The sequence below is a fragment of the Podarcis raffonei genome, chromosome 3, assembly GCF_027172205.1.
Source record: "Podarcis raffonei isolate rPodRaf1 chromosome 3, rPodRaf1.pri, whole genome shotgun sequence".
NCBI classification, from domain to species: domain Eukaryota; kingdom Metazoa; phylum Chordata; class Lepidosauria; order Squamata; family Lacertidae; genus Podarcis; species Podarcis raffonei.
In genome coordinates, this window is record NC_070604.1 from 118,274,332 (window position 1) to 118,297,182 (window position 22,851).

Genomic DNA, 22,851 nt, shown 5'->3' on the forward strand with positions numbered 1-22,851 from the left:
GAAATGCTCAATCCGAGGTTTTTAAGGGGTACTGCGTCACTCTAGCGGTTTCCCCAACCTTCAAAGCACCAGTGCTCTTTCAAGTGAAAGCGCTCAACCTTCCAGCAGAGCGGGCAGCCAACATGGAAGTCCCCTCACACGCCACTCTTAACAAACCACAGTTCCCAGGATTCTTGGGAAGAATCCATCTGCTTTAAATGTACAGTGGTACCTCGGTTTACAAACTTAATCCATTCTGGAAGTCCGTTCTTAAACCAAAACCGTCCTTAAACCGAGGCGCGCTTTCCCTAATGAGGCCTCCCGCTGCCGGTGCCCTTCCACCGTTCGGATTCTGAGGTAAAGTTCTCAAATCAAGACACTATTTCCGGTTTTGAGGAGTTTGTAAACCGAATCGTTCTTAAACCGGACTGTTCTTAAACCGAGGTACCACTGTATAGGTTTCTGTGACATCACAGAAGCTCAGCCAATAGCTAGGGAAGGCACAAAGGTAGCTTTCAGGCTGTTCTTTATGTCGTCATTTATCCTTTGGTTCAGGTTTTTGGAGAACTACTTGATCACTGAGCGGTTCCTTAGAACTTGCAGGAGAAACTCTCTTGCAGACCGTAGTGATCTACTGGGTGTATGACGGCTTTTAACTTAACAGCAGGAGTTGGGAACCAGGGCTACTGAAAGTTTGAGTAATTTTTATTATTGCATTGCAAAGACAAGTTCAGCATTTAAAACATTATACAACAGTATCACTACATCAACACATTCCTACTCAACATGCTGACAACTGAATGATAGGGAGAGAGATAAAAGAATATTTAAAAATATTGCTTTTAAATTATTTTTGTGTTTTCAACCATTTTCATTGTGTATTGCCTTGCGACAATCATATAGAAGGCGAGATTAGTAAACTGTTGGTGTTGCTGCTGCTATTAATGTTGCAGCGGAAAATCCCATTAACTACACATTCTGTGAAGAAATTATTCCATTTCTGCATTGTTTCTACATCATTTTCCCCAAGTCCACTTCACACTGTAATTGCTGTGTTCATTAGAAATCCTAATACAGAGTTCTGGAGAAACCTGCACGCTAACTTGTGACAGTTTGCTTGGCTTCGTGAAGGCTTTGTCCTGATACGAATTTCCATTTTTCCTCTTATGAGCTCACATGCTTACTGTCTTCTTTTCTGTTCCTTTTCTGTCCTGAATCTTCCCCCCATCATCTAACTTTTGCAAACATGCCAAAACTTTTCTCTAAAACCCTGAACATAAAAGCACAGCCTGAAAGCTACCTTTGTGCCTTCCCTAGCTATTGGCTGAGCTGCTGTGATGTCACAGAAACCTGGCAATGTGAAGATCATGGCCACTGGTCCCATCACCTCCTGGCAAATAGAAGGGGAAGAAATGGAGGCAGTGAGAGATTTTACTTTCTTGGGCTCCATGATCACTGCAGATGGTGACAGCAGCCACGAAATTAAAAGACGCCTGCTTCTTGGGAGAAGGGCAATGACAGGCCTAGACAGCATCTTGAGAAGTAGAGACGTCACCTTGCCAACAAAGGTCCGTATAGTTAAAGCCATGGTTTTCCCAGTAGTGATGTATGGAAGTGAGAGCTGGACCATAAAGAAGGCTGATCGCCGAAGAATTGATGCTTTTGAATTATGGTGCTGGAGAAGACTCTTGAGAGTCCCATGGACTGCAAGAAGATCAAATGCATCCATTCTTAATGAAATCAGCCCTGAGTGCTCACTGGAAGGACAGATCGTGAAGCTGAGGCTCCAGTACTTTGGCCACCTCATGAGAAGAGAAGACTCCCTGGAGAAGACACTGATGCTGGGAAAGATGGAGGGCACAAGGAGAAGGGGGCGACAGAGGATGAGATGGTTGGATAGTGTTTTCGAGGTTACCAGCATGAGTTTGACCAAACTGCGGGAGGTTGCGGGAGGTAGTGGAGGACAGAGGTGCCTGGCGTGCTCTGGTCCATGGGGTCACGAAGAGTCGGACACGACTAAACGACTAAACAACAACAACAACAACAAGCTATTGGCTGAGCTGCTGTGATGTCACAGAAACCTGGCAATGTGAGCTGTGGCTTCAGAAATCCAGCCCCTCCTTACAGTTTAACAGAGACCATTCAAAAATAGAAAATGAGCGAAGACAATCCAATACGGATTGAATATCAAGTTGGTTCTTGAAGGCATATTTTCACATTACACTTCTTTTCTTCAATGTAGTCCCATTACGCTTTCTTTCCTCGCAGTCATTTTGAGCTGACAAAAGCTACAATCAACATGCTACTCACTTCGTTGCACTTCAAAGAGATCTGACTCAAATGTTGCTTTCAAAGAGTCTGAGGGTAGCCAGGGCGTAAACTCTTAAATTTAAACTGCAAGGGAAATGAATGCTATTGTCTTCAAATTATTTTTTAACAAGTGTTCCAATAAATATGTCTACATTAACAGCACTTTTAGGGTTGTTCCTGCTTTTCTTTCAAACATCTCAGGTTAAATACTTACTGTGCAGTTGCGAGGGAGGGTGAGCAGTAGAGCAACTCCTCTATGAGAAAGTTAAAGGCGACGAGTCTGGGGTTGCGGCGCTCATCTCGCTTTACTGGCCAAGGGAGCCGGCGTTTGTCCACATGTGGTCATGTGGCCAGCATGACTAAGCCGCTTCTGGCGAACCAGAACAGCGCACGGAAACACCATTTACCTTCCTGCCGGAGCGGTACCTATTTATCTACTTGCACTTTGACGTGCTTTCGAACTGCTAGATTGGCAGGAGCAGGAACCGAGCAACGGGAGCTCACCCCATCACAGGGATTCGAACCGCCGACCTTCTGATTGGCAAGCCCTAGGCTCTGTGGTTTAGACCACAGCGCCACCCGCATCCTTCTTACTTCTGAGTAGACAGGTGTAAATCCTATTCAGGCACCAACCATAATGTGGTCTATACTTTCTCATATTAATCACACTAATCCAGCCTCAATCTCAGCTGGGGTTTGGAGAACAGAGCAGTGTTCATGGCGATCCATTTTGTTTATGCCAATTGCCTACAATATTACTGGTCTGACTAAAAAATCTTCGAGGGTCCTGTTTTGGCCATTTACCTTCTTTTCATGCTACCAAAGAAAATGATTGCACTTTGTGGATGCTCAAAGGTATCTTTGTTCAGAACTGATCCTCTCTGCAAAACTGGTGCCATGTGATGGGGGAAAGCACTCTGCACGTGCTCTGAAGCATTATTTTCAGTTCCACCATGTCGGATTTTCAGAAGGGGGAGAGATATGTCAGTCTGGGGAAAGAAATTCTCTGTAACAGTTCCTAAGCTACACACACACACGGTCTGGCATCTTTATTTATGGCTTGCATCATATGCTGACAATACACCTCTTTACCCTGACCTTTGACACCAGAGACAAGGGTCTTTAAGAACCACCCTGTCCTCTTGATTGTCTGTTGTTTAAACTGATTTTAATCTTGTGTTTTTGCACCGCTGTGACTCAATCTGGGACCTTGTGATGAAGGGCAGGTCAATAAATAAATAATACTTCTTTTCTTGATCATTTTTTTGAAATTTTACTTGGGAGAGGCAGAATCAGAAATCTAACATGCTCAAAATGTTTGAACACAAAATAATAATAATAATAATAAATTTTATTTATATCCCGCCCTCCCCAGCCGAAGCCGGGCTCAGGGCAGCTAACAACAATAAACAATACAAAAGTACAACACAAACAACACTCTAAAATCATTCATTATAAAATTAATTAAATTCAAGCCACTGGCCACCATTGGGCCAGAGCTCCGCGAAGATTGCCGAGGGAGGGAGTCAGGCTGTGCCCTGGCCAAAGGCCTGGTGGAACAGCTCTGTCTTGCAGGCCCTGCGGAAAGATGTCAAGTCCCGCAGGGCCCTAGTCTCTTGTGACAGAGTGTTCCACCAGGTCGGAGCCACAGCCGAAAAAGCCCTGGCTCTAGTTGAGGCCAGCCTAACTTCTCTGTGGCCTGGGACCTTCAAGATGTTTTTATTTGAAGACCGTAAGTTTCTCTGTGGGGCATACCAGGAGAATACCAGAAGATAGCCGTCTTCACAAATGCTTAAGGACTTAAGGAGAGCCTGGCAGATCAGGCCCAATGGCCCATCTAGTCCAGCCTCCTATTCTCACAATGGCCACCAAGAGGCCCCAATGGGAGACCAGCAATCAGGATTCGAACACAGGACAGGCGCCCTCTCCCCTCCTGTGGTTTGCAGCAACTGGGATTCAGAATCCACCACTGTGGATGCAGAGCATAACCATGATGGTTAGTAGCCATTTCTAACCACGTCCTCCATGAATTTGCCTAATCCTTTTTTGAAGATGTAATAGAAAAATAATAGTGGGGGTTTGCTTTTGCAGCCCAACTCTCCAAGGGACTCAGGGTCCCCTATGTCCATGATCAGTCAGAGAAGAATGGATGGAGGCAGGATGCAGTGAAAACAAGGCAGATCTTTTTATTTCTGTTGCAACAGAGTACCCTCCCTTCCTTGCAAGGAGGCAAGCGAGACCCAGAACCAAAGTGCCCAAGAACCTTTAAAGGCTTTTGAAATTGCCCGACCCCTTAGCCAAAGACCACCCTAAAAGCAGGTAGGTAGCCGTGTTGGTCTGATACAGTCGAAATATATAAAAAATAAATTGTCTGGTAGCACCTTAGAGACCAACTGTTTGTTCTTGGTATGAGCTTTCGTGTGCATGCACACTTATTCAGATACACTGAAGCAGAGGTCACCAGACCCTTACATATAGTGAGAGGGTGGGAAGGGGTATTACTCAGAAGGGTAGTAGAAGATGGGTGATTGACTCAATGGGTATGGTAAACACCTGTTGACGACTGTTAACAACTGCAATTAGTCCTACAGGAAAAAGCAAGGGATAGTATGCAGATGTATGGAAGTGAGAGCTGGACCATAAAGAAGGCTGATCCCTGAAGAATTGATGCTTTGAATTCTGGTGCTGGAGGAGACTCTTGAGAGTCCTATGGACTGCAAGATCAAACCTATCCATTCTGAAGGAAATCAGCCCTGAGTGCTCACTGGAAGGACAGATCGTGAAGCTGAGGCTCCAAGACTTTGGCCACCTCATGAGAAGAGAAGACTCCCTGGAAAAGACCCTGATGTTGGGAAAGATGGAGGGCACAAGGAGAAGGGGACGACAGAGGACGAGATGGTTGGACAGTGTTCTTGAAGCTACGAACATGAGTTTGACCAAACTGCGGGAGGCAGTGGAAGACAGGAGTGCCTGGCGTGCTCTGGTCCATGGGGTCATGAAGAGTCGGACACAACTAAACAACTAAACCACAAAGTATGCAGATGATTACCATATGTAATGAGGCAGTAATCCAATATCTCTATTAAGACCAGGTCTCTCCATAGTTTAGTTCAGTTTAGTGATAAGTTGTAATTCAGCAACAGTTGTCAACAGGTTTACCATACTCATGGAGTCAATCACCCATCTCCTACTACCCTCCTGAGAAAAACCCCACCCCACCCTCCCACTATATATAAGGGTCTGGTGACTTCTGTTTCAGTGTATCTGAAGAAGTGTGCATGCACACAAAAGCTCATGCCAAGAATAAACTCAATTGGTCTCTAAGGTGCTACCTTAAAAGCATCATCCATACATCACAGAAAGAGGTGGTCTACCACAGAAATTTGAGAGTATGACTTATCTCCTATCTGTCACGATCATGTTTTACTGATTGCATTACCTGGGCAGCCTGGCCATTCTTTTGAGAAGGTAAATACTTTAGTTCTTGAATTCAGGTCACACAGAGCTAACCCTATTCATACACAAAATATGCCCTTAAGACAGGATTTGTAAGGGAGAGAACAATAGGGAAAGGTTTCTCCAAGATATTTCCTTCTGCATTTAAAGTCTTTAGAAGAGTCAAGATGGCTTCAGGATTGCTCTCCTGTACTTTCTTAGGTTTATATACTTACGTATGTGCGTTTTCCTTGTGCAATTATGAATATTAATTTTATTTTCGAGACCTTGGAATTCTTACAACAAAGCTGGTGGCCCATCGTCTCATGTGGAAGGGAGTTCCACAGTTTAACTAGGCATGCTGCGTGCAGTGTTTTCGTTTGGATCTCTCTTCCAAAATAAACCCACACTGTTGCACATCACATTGCCACCTTTTACAAGCCTATCCTGCTTCTGTGCCTTTTAAGAGCAATCTGATATTCAGAAGCAGACACTGATCCATTTCTAAGCAAGCCTCTTTCTTTGCTGATCAGGCAAACCCAGGACGGCATTATTAGCTTTCATTTCCTGAAGGGCTGGAGAACGTTCCTGCAAAGACGTACTTCCCGTTGACCCAGATGAGTGCCTGCATGACTTCCAGAGCATGGGTAAAGAAATTATGACCTCAGCAAAGTTTGATTCCCACCAGCTACTTCCTAGAAGAGCCAAACTTTATTGGGTGGCATTGGGCTCCAGCTAAACAGGGGTCAAGGATATGCACAATCCCAGGACTCCAGCACATTGGATATGTTCTATTTAGCAGGTCACAGATATATAAACTTACACAAGCAGACATATTTCCTCCTCTGCTGACACTGCTCAGTGACTCAGTAGAAAATGGTTTAGCATTCAAATTGCAAAAGGTCATATGGTTTCTTGTTAGCACTTTGACACACCACAAACATCCCTTTTATCTGTTTTTTTTATTTTAAAAAACCCCAGTTGTAAGACTGTTTTTCAGCTGGATTCCCTAGCTGTGCCTTTAACCAAGCAGCCAAACAGGTATCTCATGTTTGCATTTTGCAAGCAGCTTAATCTGCAGACCTCTGCAGATGGAGTTGCACATGAACAGTTGGTAGACAACCTGATGTTAGACAATGGGGGGTTGTTGTTGTTTAGTTGTTTAGGAGTGTAACCTAAGAGATCCAGGAAATCCAAGGCTGCAAACTTGGACAGTGGTACCTCGGGTTAAGAACTTAATTAGTTCTGGAGGTCCGTTCTTAACCTGAAACTGTTCTTAACCTGAAGCACCACTTTAGCTAATGGGGCCTCCTGCTGCCGCAGCACAATTTCTGTTCTCATCCTGAAGCAAAGTTCTTAAGCCGCGATAATATTTCTGGGTTAGCAGAGTCTGTAACCTGAAGCATATGTAACCCGAGGTACCACTGTATCTTATATACTTCTAACAAACACACCTCCACCTTGCCAAGTGCTTTGCATCGATTTGCCTTCAAGGTGACTTGCACGTGGATGCTGAAGCAAGGCAGAGATAAGATATAGCAGGAGATTTGAAATAAATCTAAGATACGAAAAACATCCAGTCGGTAGAGCGTGAGACTCTTAATCTTAGTGTCATGGGTTCGAATCACACCTTGTGCAAAAGATTCCTGCATTGCAGGGGGGTTGGGCTGGATGAAGAAGACGAAGAAGAAGAGTTTGGATTTGATATCCCGCTTTATCACTACCCGAAGGAGTCTCAAAGTGGCTGACAATCTCCTTTCCCTTTCTCCCCCATAACAAACAATTCTATGATTATGATCATTTTATTTATTGATACCTGGAGGTCTCAGGGCGGTTCACAGAACAAAATCTAATTATATTTTTTAAAAAACAAAATATATAATGAAAATAAAAACAACAGCCCAATAACCCCCCACAAAAAACCCCAACCCACATTTTAGAAGGGCATAGGATGTTATAATCTATGATTGAATCAGTCAAAAGAGCACAAGAGACAGCAACTGAACAAAAGTGAGCAATTCCATATCAAAACAGCCCTTCAAAGGCATGGAGAAAGCAGATTAAACCAAGACTCTAAAATATACCAGGTAAATGGATTGGGGAAAGGCATTCATGATGCCACACAATCTTATCAGGGATAAGATTTGAGTCTGGGCGCCTCAGGGGTTTGATCATTAATCTCCAAGCTTTTCCAGACTCAGGACCCAACTTTTACCCACACGTCTGCATTTTGGGATCCATTTGTTGCTTGGTAGTACTGTTCCCAGACAGGGGCGCGGGTGGCGCTGTGGGTTAAAGCCTCAGCGCCTAGGACTTGCCGATCGAAACGTCGGCGGTTCGAATCCCCGCAGCGGGGTGCGCTCGGTCCCAGCGCCTGCCAAGCTAGCAGTTCGAAAGCACCCTCGGGTGCAAGTAGATAAATAGGAACCGCTTACTAGCGGGAAGGTAAATGGCGTTCCGTGTGCTGTGCTGGCTCGCCAGATGCAGCTTGTCACGCTGGCCACGTGACCCGGAAGTGTCTGCGGACAGCGCTGGCTCCCGGCCTCTAGAGTGAGATGAGCACACAACCCTAGAGTCAGTCAAGACTGGCCCGTACGGGCAGGGGTACCTTTACCTTTACCTTTAGTACTGTTCCCGTTTTAACCTAGGATCAGGCTGTGCCCAGTCTCCTGACCCACCAGCTGAAGACCAGGGGTGTAGCAGATAGGACCGGGGAGGCTTGATCTCCACTCAGTCCCGAAGCTCGCAGGGTGACGTTTCACCAGCCACTGTCTCACAGCCCAAGAGGGGTTTATGGCCACTGGAAGAACAGGAGACAGGGCTAGTCAAATTCAGGGTGGTTAAGACAATCCATGGCTACTCTTTGTTGTTGTTGTTTAGTTGTGTCCGATTCTTCGTGACCCCATGGACGAGAGCACACCAGGCACTCCTGTCTTCCACTGCCTCCCGCAGTTGGGTCAAGCTCATGCTGGTAGCTTCGAGAACACTATCCCACCATCTCGTCCTCTGTCATCCCCTTCTCCTTGTGCCCTCCATCTTTCCCCAACATCAGGGTCTTTTCCAGGGAGTCTTCTCTTCTCATGAGGTGGCCAAAATATTGGAGCCTCAGCTTCAGGATCTGTCCTTCCAGTGAGCACTCAGGGCTGATTTCCTTCAGAATGGAAAGGTTTGATCTTCTTGCAGTCCATGGGACTCTCAAGAGTCTCCTCCTGCACCACAATTCAAAAGCATCTATTCTTCGGGATCAGCCTTCTTGATGGCCCAGCTCTCACTTCCATACATCACTACTGGGAAAACCATAGCTTTAACTATATGGACCTTTGTTGGCAAGGTGATGTCTCTGCTTTTTAAGATGCTGTCTAGGTTTGTCATTGCTTTTCTCCCAAGAAGCAGGCGTCTTTTAATTTTGTGACTGCTGTCACCATCTGCAGCGATCATGGAGCCCAAGAAAGTAAAATTTCTCTTCTATTCTTTACTGCATTCATATCCACACAGGTCTCTCTCCCCCCTAATTTGTTGTTGTTGTTGTTTAGTCGTTTAGTCGTGTCCCACTCTTCATGACCCCATAGAGCAGAGCACGCCAGGCACTTCTGTCTTCCACTGCCTTCCCGCAGTTTAGTCAAACTCATGCTGGTAGCTTCGAGAACACTATCCAACTATCTCGTCCTAATTTAATCCCCACAATAACCCTGTGAGGTAGGTTAGGGCAGGGGTCAGCAAACTTTTTCAGCACGGGGCTGGTCCACTGTCCCTCAGACCATGTGGTGGGCCGGAGTATATTTTTTTTTGGGGGGGGGGGGAGAAATGAACGAATTCCTTTGCTCCATAAATAACCCAGAGATGCCCTTTCTGGTAATCACAAGCGAGTTGTTGTTCTCCTCAGGTTCTGATTTTGGGCTTCTATGAGCCTCCTGGATTAGGCCAAGCACCTGCCCAGACTCCCCTTTGAATTCCCTGCCTGTGGAAAACCCACAAGCAGGATCCGGCTGAAAGAGCCCCTCTCCCCCCCTTTGGTTTCCAGCAACTGGTATGTCAGAAGCATGGCTGCTAGTAGATATCATAAGTCCTCTCCTCCATGGATTTGTCTAATGGTCTTTTAAAGCCATCCAAATTGGTGGCCATCACTGTTTCCTGTGGGAGAGAGTTCCACAGGTTAACTAACACCCTGCGGGAAGAAGCCAAATCATAGAACTGTGGAATTGGAAGGGACTATGAGGGTTATTTAGAACAACTCCCTACAATGCAGGATTTTTTTTGCCCTGTGCGGCATTCGAACCCACAACCTTAGCTTAAGACTGAGTCTCATGCTCTAGGGACTTGAACTACCCCGCCTATTTTTAATCTATCACGAATCTCCCACCATTTAACTTCATTGGGGCGCCCACGACTGCTCCGAGACAGGGAGAAAAATCTTCCTCGTCCCATTATCTCCATACCATAGCATTATTTTTATAATCATGGAAAGGAAGGGTGGGGAAAAGAGGGGTGTGCAGGATCGGGCCCGGCGGGGTGTCTCTGTGCGCGCAATCCTTGGTCAACCTCCCCTCCGCCCCAATCATGCCCCATCGACACCCGCAGCGTTTACTTGAGAGTAAAACAAACGGTCGAATTCGAAAGCGCACCTTTGCGCTTTGCAGAGATGGGCGCGCCACCCATCTTTGCAAGCCAAGCAACGATCACATGATTTATCTATGGGGTGGGTGGGTGGGGGAGGAAGGAGGGAGGGGTGGGGAATCACGTGCTGCCGGGTCAGCTGCCGGAGAGGCGCAGCGCCCACGTGGGCTGAGTCAGCAGGAGGAGCCCCGGCTGCGCAACCGAGACGACCCAACCGGCAGCTGCGCTTATATAGCGGGGGACCTGAACTCTCCGGCTTTCTCAGCTTGGCTCAGATCCACTTCCATCTCAGGTAAGAACAACACTTTACTCCTTCCTTAGGGCAGGGCGTGGCCCCGATCCTGGCCGACCTGGCTGCAGAGGGTGTCTATTAGGGTGCGGGAAGGAGGAAGTGGCCAGGGTGGAGAGGTTTGCAATATTGCGCAAGGCGTGGGACCCTTCCCTCGCCTTTTGCCAAAAAAATGCTTTCCCAAATTTTCCGAAAGTGCCGCGGGGGTCGGTCCCATGTTCCCCGCTTACTCGCCGGTAAAGAGTGTGCGCGCCCAAGACTCAAAAACCCGCTTGGTTGGTTTCTTGTTTTTTAAGAGTAACCAAAGCTAACCTTCAGACTCTCTAAATCCGGCCTCTTGTTTTGTTTTGCAACAGTTACAGCAGGTTTGCAAAAGAGTTTGGCGAATCTGATTTGCTTCTTTCCTTCCCTAAAGGAAACCGATGAAGCGGTTGGGGGTGTTTTTGGCGGGGGTGGGGTGGGATGGGAGGAGAAGTAGCCTTCAAGGTATCTGGGGGTGGAAAGCGGCTGGGTGTCTCTTTCTGGAGGGCCCTCTGTACACGCTCTCGTGTCCCGGGCTCACTCATATGCAAACGCTTCCCACTCTGTTATACAAACAGGTTTTGTTTTCCTCCCACCTCCAGTTGCTATGCTCCAGCAGGTTTTCCGCATATATGTGCAAATATATTGCAAAGGCAGTAGGGGTGTAGTGGTTAGAGCAGGGGTAGGTAACCTAAGGCCCATGGGCCATAAGCAGCCCATGGGGGTCGTTTAACCGGCCCCCGAACCGAGCCGCCCGCTCGGTGAGTCCCCACACAGTGCACTAAACTGGTGCAGGGGACCACTTTCGTGGTGCCGGAAATCGTGTCTGCACATGCTTAGATGCCAAAAATCGCTTCTGTGCAGATGCAGACATCGAAAATCGTGTCTGCACAGACAGACGCCAGAAATCGCAGCTGTGCGTGCTCACATGCGCGCATGATCTGGGCCATGGAGGGATCTCTGCTGGAGTGAACTGGCCCAGGCAAGGTAAACCTTTTGGACCCCTGGAGTGTCTGTCTAGGACCCGCAAGAGCAGAGTTCAAGTCGCCTGCTCAGCCATGAAGGCTACTGGGTGTGGCTTTGGGCTAGCCAATCTTACCTACTTTTCTTTCTTGAGAGCTGCGGGTATAGGGCAGTATGCAAATTTAATTAATAATAAAAATATATATATAAGATTTCACAGGGTTGTGAGTATAAAATGGGGAGGGGGAGAACTATATAACCCACCTGGAAATCCTTGGAGAGTAGGTGGGGTGTAAATCAAATATATTGGGAGGGGCTGTCTTGAAAGTGGGGCCACACCAACCCTTCGCTGCTAAATAATTGTTTTGCTAAAGGTATGTTAAATAAAGGATGTGGGTGGTACTGTGGGTTAAACCACAGAGCCTAGGGCTTGCCGATGAGAAGGTCACGGTTCAGCTCGGTCCCTGCTCCTGCCAACCTAGCAGTTCGAAAGCACGTCAAAGTACAAGTAGATAAATAGGTACCGTTCTGGCGGGAAGGTAAACGATGTTTCCTTGCACTGCTCTGGTTCGCCAGAAGCGGCTTAGTCATGCTGGCCACATGACCCGGAAGCTGTATGCCGGCTCCCTTGGCCAATAAAGCGAGATGAGCGCCGCAACCCCAGAGTCGTCTGCGACTGGACCTAATGATCAGGGGACCCTTTACCTTTTGCATTCATAATATTGAAGTTGGCAACAATGCCATCCTCCTTCTCTTAACCAGAGTTGGGACAAACTGTGGCCTGCCAGATTTTGCTGAACTAAAGCTGCCACCATCCCTGACCATTGAGCATGCTGGCTGATGGAAGCTGAAAATCCAATATCTCCTCTCCGCCTGCTTAACCCCAGTTCCCTGAACATATTGCACATTCTGGGACCCATAACAGGTTTTGTGGCCTGACCTTAGGGGAGTTGACCAGTGGCACTGCCTGTTTGTATAATATATATACACACACACACATACCGTTGGCTGAAAAAAAATTTGCTAATCTAGTCTCATAATGCATGTTTGGGCTGGAGGGAAGACTGGAATTGAACCATTGGTGTTGTACTGGACGGCTCTGTTTTTTGTGTGCGAGAGAGGAGAAATGGCAAGCAGGAGGAGGAGGATTTTCTCCAAGGGTGGGGCTTCTTATATATCTGATTTTGAAACTCAAGGCCTGCTCCAAAAAAAAAAGGTTTCTAAGGAAGCCTCAGTAGCATTTGAGTGTTGATAAGCTTATTTAAGCTTGCAGCTTTAGTCAGATGATCCAATTGCCCTTTATCCAGGGCAGTTCTGGTTTTATTTTTAAGCTTTTTAAGTAGCATGAAAAGGATCTAGGGGGGCAATTTGATTTTTAAGGGGGACAATTTGAAAGCTTGTTTGGACCAAGATAATGGCCTTTTAGACTTTGAATACAGTCATACCTCTTCCTGCGAACGCTTCGTGTTGCATTTTTTGGGGGTTAAGAACGTGGCAAACCTGGAAGTGTTTACTTCTGAGTTTTGCTGCATGCGCAGAAGCGTATTGCGCTTCGCACATGCGCAGAAGCGCCACTCTGGTTATGGACTTTTTGGGGTGCGAATGACACCCCAGAACAGGTTGTGTCCGCAACCAGAGGTAACCACCAGTGAGAGGCAGTGTGGCGTAGTGGTTAAGAGCGGTAGTCTCGTAATCTGGGGAACCGGGTTCACGTCTCCGCTCCTCCACATGCAGCTGCTGGGTCACCTTGGGCCAGTCATACTTCTTTGAAGTCTCTCAGCCCCACTCACCTCACAGAGTGTTTGTTGTGGGGGAGGAAGGGAAAGGAGAATGTTAGCCGCTTTGAGACTCCTTAAAGGGAGTGAAAGGCGGGTTATCAAATCCAAACTCCTCCTCCTCCTCTTCTTCTTCACTGTAATAAGAATTACCGTATTTTTTGCTCTATAAGATTCACTTTTTCCCTCCTAAAAAGTAAGGGGAAATGTGTGTGCATCTTATGGAGCGAGTGCAGGCTGCACAGCTATCCCAGAAGCCAGAACAGCAAGAGGGATTGCTGCTTTCACTGCGCAGCGATCTCTCTTGCTGTTCTGGTTTCTGAGATTCAGAATATTTTTTTTCTTGTTTTCCTCCTCCAAAAACTAGGTGCATCTTATGGGCTGGTGCGTCTTATAGAGCGAAAAATATGGTATATGTCACTGGGGGAGGAATCAGCATTTTAGAGATGTTAAGTGGGGCATGGCCCAAAAAAGGTTGGGAACCACTGATCTAGGGGTCTTAGTAGACAGCAAGCTTCACGTGAAGCAGCAGCAAAAAAAGTTATGCAGTTCTAGACCAGCAATAGAAGTACAGTGTCCCTCTCAAGGTTAGTAATAGAATCATAGAATTGTGGCGTCGGAAGGGGGTTGGGCTGGATGACCCCTAGATCAGTGGTTCCAACTCTAATTAATTAATAGTTCTAAGTGGATTTTGAGGAAGTGTGCAGTTAATTGCTGCTGCTTTCAATTTTATTGTGTCTTTTCTTCCTTAGCGGGTTGTGCAAACCGCTATTCTGTTTATAGGGTAAGGAGAGGGCTCTGGAAATGAGTTTGTGGAACCAAGATGGCAATCTCCTGAAAATGTTTGGGAACCACAGGTGTGACTAATTCTGAGCTCAGTGGACTTAGTAGCCTGACTTTATATCAGGAAGCTGCTGCTTCTTCCTATGTAGAGGTTTCTGTGGTCTGGCGTTCCTTAGCAGCAAAAAGATTTAAAAAGGCAACCGATCTGGTCCCAAGCCAAGCAAACTAACTGATGTAATTTCCAGGAACTGTGAGCTTGTGTCTAGCTAGCGTATTGGTGGGGGATGCGCTGTTATTTGCCAAAAAAAGATTGGGAGTAGTCTGGTGGGAGATGTCCATGCTGGAAGAAAAACATAATGATCTGTATTTAACTAGTGTCTGTAGGTATAAATCTCAAGAGTTTTGCATGCCACCCCTGAACAGCTGTCCATGGAGGCATAGGTCAATTCTGTGTCCAGGGCAGCTGTTTATCAGCTCCATCTGGTACACGGGCTGAGACCCTACCTGCCCGCAGACTGTCTCACCAGAGTGGTGCATGCTCTAGTTATCTCACTTGGAGTACTGCAATGCACTCTACGTGGGGCTACCTTTGAAGGTGACCCGGAAACTACAACTAATCAGGAATGTGGCAGATAGACTGGTGACTGGGAGTGGCTGCCGAGACCATATAACACCAGTCCTGAAAGATCTACATTGGCTCTCAGTGTGTTTCCGAGCACAATTCAAAGTGTTGGTCCTGACTTTTAAAGCCCTAAACGGCCTCAGCCCAGTATATCTGAAGGAGCGTCTCCGCCTCCATCATTCTGCCCGGACATCATCATTCTGCCCTGCGAGAAGCAAAGTTACAGGGAACCAGGCAGAGGGCCTTCTCGGTAGTGGCACCCGCCCCGTGGAACACTCTCCCATCAGATGTCAAGGAGATAAAGAACTTCCCACCTTTTAGAAGACACCTGAAGGCAGCCCTGTTTCGGGAAGTTTTTAATGTTTGGTGTTTTATCACATTTTTAATACTCTATTGGGAGCGGCCCAGAGTGGCTGGGAAACCCAGCCTGATGGGCAGGGTGCAAATAAATAATAATAATTTATTATTATTATTATTCAGAAACTGTACCCAGTGATAGGGAGACACTAGGAAGGGCTCAGTGGCACAACACTTGCATGCAGAAGGTCTCAGGTTCAATCCCTGGAGAGATGCTGCCAGTCAGTGAAGACAGTACTAAGGTAGATGGGCCAGTGGTGTCTGACATGGAAGATGGCATCTTCCTATGCTCCTACATGGGTGCGTCTCCTTTAAATTGGAGCCCATTGGCAGGTTGGTTGCAGATCATAGAATTTTAGAGTGGGAAGGGACCACGGCGGACATCTAGTCCAACCCCCTGCAATGCTGGAATCTTTTGCCAAACGTGAGACTCGAATCCGCAACCCTGATAATAAGAGTACCAGGCTGTACTGGCTGAGCAGGTGTAGAGTTACACTGATGGCCTGGCAACCCCTTTAGAGGGGGGAAGGAGAAATGGGATGAAAGGCAGCCCAGGGCCTGGGGGGGTGGAAAAAAACCTCTTGCTGATCTGTGGAAGTTCTCCTAGCCTGAGGCCCAGAGGTTTCCACCCACTCAACCCTCACATCTCTGTTCCACTCTCCACAGCTTCACCAGCTCAGACACCGGACGAGATCTTTTTTTGGCTGGCATTTTGGTTTCCTGGAGCAGCCGTGACATGTCTTGGTGGGGAAGTGGCACAGTAGGCGTCAGTTTCCTGAGTAGCGAATAGGATTTGCAGTTGGGCTAATTGCGTGCCGATTTCCCGGCCCCCCCCAAAGTGGAAATAAAGACACATGGCACAATTATTAAGGTTAATGGGCCACAACTTTATTGGTTACAGGTGATGAGTGGTATTGGCTTAGGCATTGGTCCTAACCGACTATCCGGCTTCAGCCTGTCTGCTTGAAATCCAGGAAGAGTTAACCGCCAGTAGGGGGAGTCCTGCACATCAACTAGGAACTCCCCTGGGGTCACCAATAGGGGGCGTGGCTTAGGCCCTCACCTCCCCAGGCTTCGGACGGGGCCACGCCACCCGTAATCCTTTACCGGACTACCCTTCAATATGCGGGGCAGGGGATGGCGCTTCCTCCCCTCTTCCATCTACAAAAGAATATCAATGCCTAACCGCCACCCTATTTATACACAGATATACCCTTAAGACGACGCGGGTGGCGCTGTGGGTAAAACCTCAGCGCCTAGGACTTGCCGATCGCATGGTCGGCGGTTCGAATCCCCGCGGCGGGGTGCGCTCCCGTCGTTCGGTCCCAGCGCCTGCCAACCTAGCAGTTCGAAAGCACCCCCGGGTGCAAGTAGATAAATAGGGACCGCTTACCAGCGGGAAGGTAAACGGCGTTCCGTGTGCTGTGCTGGCTCGCCAGATGCAGCTTGTCACGCTGGCCACGTGACCCGGAAGTGTCTGCGGACAGCGCTGGCTCCCGGCCTCTAGAGTGAGATGAGCGCACAACCCCAGAGTCAGGCAAGACTGGCCCGTACGGGCAGGGGTACCTTTACCTATATCCTTAAGACAGGTTTTGTGAATGAAAAGACAATGGGGAGGCTTTTCCATTTTCCTTTGATGTTGCGCAGAAAACTTTTTGTCAGTTTGGGAGCCAAAATGGCTCCAGGGCTGCCCTCCTGCGCTGCCTCAGACATGTGGTCCATACATTTATGTATGTGTTTGCCTGGCAAGTCCATGAAAGTTTATTATAGATATAAGACCTTAATTAATTTTTTTCACTGGGCTCCTTAGCTTTCATCAGCCAGCCCGACCAGCATGCATAGTGGTCAGAGTCCTAAACACCAGGTTGAAGAAGGCTGAGGAACACAAAACCTGGCCCTGAATCCTTGTGGGGTTTATGTCAGATGAAGCAGAGGCTTCCCAGCAGATTTGTAGAGGACCCCAAAGCACCATCTAGTCTAGTGCAGGAATCACAGCTTAAAAATCCCTTTCTGTGATGTGGAAAGCTTGAAAACACGTCTGTCTTAAGGACAACAGAAATAAGTTCTGATTGCATGTATCTGGGAGAAGGGGAGGAAGACACCGTGAAAAATCTCTTCAGAACCACAAATCTGGGCTGTGTGACCCAGATTTCTGGCTGTCTTTCCAGCTCTGCTTGCTTTTCAAAGAGCTGGGCCTTTTTTGTGTGTTGTGTGTTTAGAAGGATTTACGTTCGTTTTTACTGGGGCAGGGAGGGGAGAGAAGAGGCCTGCGTAAACGGGTTCAAAATCAACTCCTATCGTAAATACAGTCCAAAGTCTGCTTGTTCCTATTGTCTCTGGCGAAGTCACGAGTTGGTTGTGACTTGTTTTAACCTGGGAGGAGGTTGGAAGAAGCAGTCCTTCGCTCATCTTCTTAATTCTTGGATCCTTTGTTCGAGGCTTGCATACCTCATCTTGAGGGCTTTGTTAACTCCCCTCTGGTTCCCCCTTAGAACTACCACCTACGTTAAACTTTTTTAAATGGACATTCAGCGCCGATTGCATTTTTTAAGAATAAAAGGGCACTGGCAGATGGTGCTTTCTGTTTTGGTGTCATTTCTCAGGGATTTCTCAACCACTTCTGCATCCATAAAAGTCCCACTTCAGGTACATGTGTCTGAGGAACCCTGACTTTAAATCTGCCTTAAAAAAGTCTTGGAGATGCAGTAGCAGGTTTGGGTGAGGATTATCTTAAAGCTCACGCTTAACATTATGACTTTCCTCCACCAGAAAGTGCTGGGTATGTACCAAGCCATTTGTCCATCTAGCTCAGGCACTCCCAAACTTGGTCCTCCAGATGTTTTGAGACTACAACTCCCATCATCCCTTGCTGACAGGACCAGTGGTCAGGGATGATGGGAGTTGTAGTCCCAAAACATCTGGAGGGCCAAGTTTAGGGATGCCTGATCCAGCTCAATTCTCTACACTGATTGGCAGCAAGCAGCTCTTGAGGATTTCAGGTACGGAAGCAAGCTCAACCCAGTTAATCAATCAAATATTTATTACGGTCAAAGAAGAGCATAAGTAGGGTGGGGTACATTCATTTAAAATGTGTAAAACGTTTTGGAAAGCTAAAATGATTAAAACAGAAGGTATATATAAAAGACTACAGTGGTACCTCGGGTTACAGACACTTCAGGTTACATACTCCGCTAACCCAGAAATAGTACCTCAGGTTGAGAACTTTGCTTCAGGATGAGAACAGAAATCGTGCGGTGGCGGCAGTGGGAGGCCCCATTAGCTAAAATGGTACCTCAAGTTAAGAACAGTTTCAGGTTAAGAACGGAACTCCAGAACGAATTAAGTTCTTAACTCAAGGTACAGCTGTATAAGAATCTAAAAGAAGGGTTAGGAGCGTTAAACAGATAAGAGCATAAAAGGTTAGTATATAAACGGCTATGGCTATCAGTTTACAAAACACTCTGATATGAGTGTTCATTAAATCTAGTTTGTGGCACAGGTCATCATCTGACGAATTTTGGAGTCAGACAACATCTAGAGAGCTTACAGGTCTGAGGGACGCCATATTTCAAGCAGTGAATATTTCTGCCTGAGAGTGTTTATGGGCCCTTGGCTGCTGTGTGGTGGAGCGTGATAGCGAAGTCGAGTGAGTCATCGGCTGACGGAAGAGGAAGAACTCTTCTCTGCAAGGAAGAAATGAAAGTTGCAGGTTGTACAGCCTGGGTATTCTCAGCCTTGTAACCACAGAGTTTCTCCTTGCTCATCTGTTCATGGAGCTGTTTTTAAGACGCTTCTGTACTGCAGCTCATCAACATGTGTGCATGTGAAATGGGGAAATTGACAAGGGCACAACCTAACTATTGAAGCATTTTTGAGTGAAGCAGCTGGTACTGTGATAAATCTCCCCACAGAGTAACTGTCTTTAAAACTGTCCTGTGTCAAGTTTCTGAGTTCGGCAGAACACTTGAGGATCTCATTGGGAGCAGACAGGAGCTTAAAAAGGAGGAGGGTCAACTGCAGGAATATGACCCGTATGGTGATTGAACCTGCAACCTTGGCATTATCGGCACCACGCTCTAACCAACTGAGCTATAGTACAAACCGAGTGGCAAGGAAAGTTGACTTTGGTCTGTAAACTATGCAGACTGAATGTGTGCATAATTTGGGTTTTCCTTGGCAGGGCCAGGGAGCTAGCAGGACACTTGGGTCCCACCCCGCAAATCTTAGTGTGGCAACATCTGTAACACTTTGGAACTCCCTGCCTGTTGAAAAAACATATTTTGTTTGTTGTTGTTTAGTTGTGTCCGACTCTTTGTGACCCCATGGACCAGAGCACGCCAGGCACTCCTGTCTTTCACTGCCTCCCACAGTTGGGTCAAACTCATGCTGGTAGCTTCGAGAACACTGTCCAACTATCTCGTCCTCTGTCGTCCCCTTCTCCTTGTGCCCTCCATCTTTCCCAACATCAGGGTCTTTTCCAGGGAGTCTTCTCTTCTCATGAGGTGGCCAAAGTCTTGGAGCCTCAGCTTCAGGATCTGTCTTTCCAGTGACCACTCAGGGCTGATTTCCTTCAGAATGGAGAGGTCCGATCTTCTTGCAGTCCATGGGACTTTCAAGACTCTCCTCCAGCACCAGAATTCAAAAGCATCCATTCTTCGGCGATCAGTCTTCTTTTTGGTCCAGCTCTCACTTCCATACATCACTACTGGGAAAACCATAGCTTTAACTATACGGACCTTTGTTGACAAGGTGATGTCTCTGCTTTAAAAGAAGCTGTCTAGGTTTGTCATTGCTTTTCTCCCAAGAAGCAGGCGTCTTTTAATTTCATGGCTGCTGTCACCATCTGCAGTGTTCATGGAGCCCAAGAAAGTAAAATCTCTCACTGCCTCCATTTCTTCCCCTTCTATTTGCAAGGAGGTGATGGACCCCATGGCCATGATCCATATTTTGTTTAGGCAACCCCATATTAAAACGTGTATAATGTTGGCGTGTGTTTTAATCTGCTTTTCAGTTTATTCCTGCTTTTGCTTATTTTTGGAAATAGTTGTTTTTAGCTTTCTTTCTTTTTTTCTTCACCCCCTGATAATTTCATTGTTTTCTTATTTTTGTAAAATTCACTTGTAAGCAGAACAATTTAGGGGATTGCAGTGGAACTTCCCCTCTGAACTTCCCAGAACCCTCCCTCTTTTAATTTTAATATTTCACTCGCAAGTCCCACTTCCTTAAAAGCAGTGGGGAAGTTAGAGGCAGTGGGAATGAGCTTTACGTGTTCGATTTAGTGTTGAAACTTTTAAAACATAACCAAGCTGGTGTCTGTCTGGCATGCTCTCGGTGCAATTCAGCAAAAAGTGACGGCCTGTTTTCCTGCATGTGACTTGGGTTCTGAGATAATGCAAAACCCAAGACGCTTTAGCTGATCTCTGAGTTGCAAAATGTGCTTGCCTGTCTTTAGATAAGAGTCTGTCTGCCCCAAGAGAGGTTTGCAAGCACCATCGGCTCCTTTCCCTTTCACCAGACAAGCAAGATTGCAGCTAATCCTGTCTGTGTCAACTGACTGCTAGTGCACCTGATAGAATCCCAGCCTGATTTGGAAGACAGCTGACTGGTCAAAACCAAATACCATTTTGGGGGTGATGTTAGTCTAGTTATCACTGAGGCTTGAAATCTGTTTGGGCCATACTGCTTCCTAGTGGAGGCTTGCTAACCTAAATACAGTGGTACCTCAGGTTAAGTACTTAATTCGTTCCGGAGGTCCGTACTTAACCTGGAACTGTTCTTAACCTGAAGCACCACTTTAGCTAATGGGGCCTCCTGCTGCCGCCGTGACGCCGGAGCACGATTTCTGTTCTCATCCTGAAGCAAAGTTCTTAACCTGAAGCACTATTTCTGGGTTCGTGGAGTCTGTAACCTGAAGCGTATGTAACCTGAAGCGTACCTGAGGTACCACTGTAGTCCTTCCCTATCACTGTTAGAAACTCAGGCATATAAGCTAGGTGCCATGTGGCTCCTTAAACCAAGGTTTAGGTAAAGGGACCCCTGAACATTAGGTCCCGTCGTGGCCGACTCTGGGGTTGCATTGCTCATCTCGCTTTATTGGCTGAGGGAGCCGGCATACAGCTTCCAGGTCATGTGGCCAGCATGACTAAGCCGCTTCTGGCGAACCAGAGCAGTGCACAGAAATGCAGTTTACCTTCCCGCCGGAGTGGTACCTATTTATCTACTTGCACTTTGATGTGCTTTCGACCTGCTAGGAGCAGGGACCGAGCAACGGAAGCTCACCCCGTCGCGGGGATTCGAACCGCCGACCTTCTGATCGACAAGTCCTAGGCTCTGTGGTTTAACCCACAGCACCACCCGCGTCCCAAACCAAGGTTTACAAGTTACCAAAACAAAATGTCTAGTTGCCATTTGGGGTGCAATATATCTATGAAGTCTTATTTTTCTCTGTAAATAATTTTTTTACTAAAAATAAAATAAGGATACAAAAAACCAAACCACCATCTAACATTTATACTTCTAATAAAAAAATCCTACTATTTTACAAACCTTCTTTTGGGGTTCTTTAAACCTCAAAACTACCTTGCACCCCCTTCTACTGTTTTTTTACATCTTACACCATTCTCTGCATTTTGTTATCATTTTTATCCACTTGTTCACACCTTTACATTCTCTATTTCTTTAGTACTTACAGGTGCTTAATCTAAACCTGCCAGTGTACCAACTTGTTTACAGTATTTCTGCACATACGCAATAAATTTCCCCCACTCTTTTTAAAACTTCTCATTGTCATAGTCTCTTGAGTTTTGCTGTCAGTTTTTGCCACTTCTGTGTAGTCCATAAGTTTTATTTGCCATTCTTCTGTTGCTGGCAACTGTTCTTCTTTGCATCTTATTTTTCAGATGTGATCTTATTTTTTAACTGTGATTGATTATCTGTTAAACATCTGGCTAGTTCAGATGACAACCTTGAGTTAAGGAAAGAACTATGAGAAGTTAAAGTAGAAAAGTCACTTGAGGGGACATTTACTGAGACGACCTGTGGGCACCATAGAAGGTGTTGCGCAGGCTCAGTGCTGTTGCTGGGTGACACATTGGTGGCCCTTGTTTTGCTCTGTGCCTGTACAGTCGTACCTTGGTGTAGAATAGTGGGTAGACATGGCAGACGACACAGCGATTTCTCCAAAGCAGCTCTTTATTTTGTAAGCTGGAACAGAAAACTGAACTGCAAACAGCTCAGCCGGCCTGCTTTTATAGGCAGCCAGCTATCAACATTGTAGCAACAACAACCCAGGGTTTCCCGCCTAAAATAACTGACGTGGACCTGAGTGAAAACTATCTAGAGTATCCCCCTGCTGGTCCAGGGTGAGAACTTCAGTACATAACACTTGGATCCTGAACGCCTTGTGATTCGAATGCTTTGGCTCCCGAACGCCGCATACCCGGAAGTGAGTCTCTGGTTTGCGAACGTTCTTTGGAAGCCGAACGTCCGACGCGGCTTCCGATTTTGTGCAGGAAGCTCTTGCAGCCAATCGGAAGCCGCGCCTTGGTTGTCGAACGTTTTCGGAAGTCGGAACGGACTTCCAGAAGGGATTCCATTCAATAACCAAGGTGCGACTGTATTGCTGATTACAGTGGTACCTCGGGTTACATACGCTTCAGGTTACGTATGCTTCAGGTTACAGACTCCGCTAACCCAGAAATAGT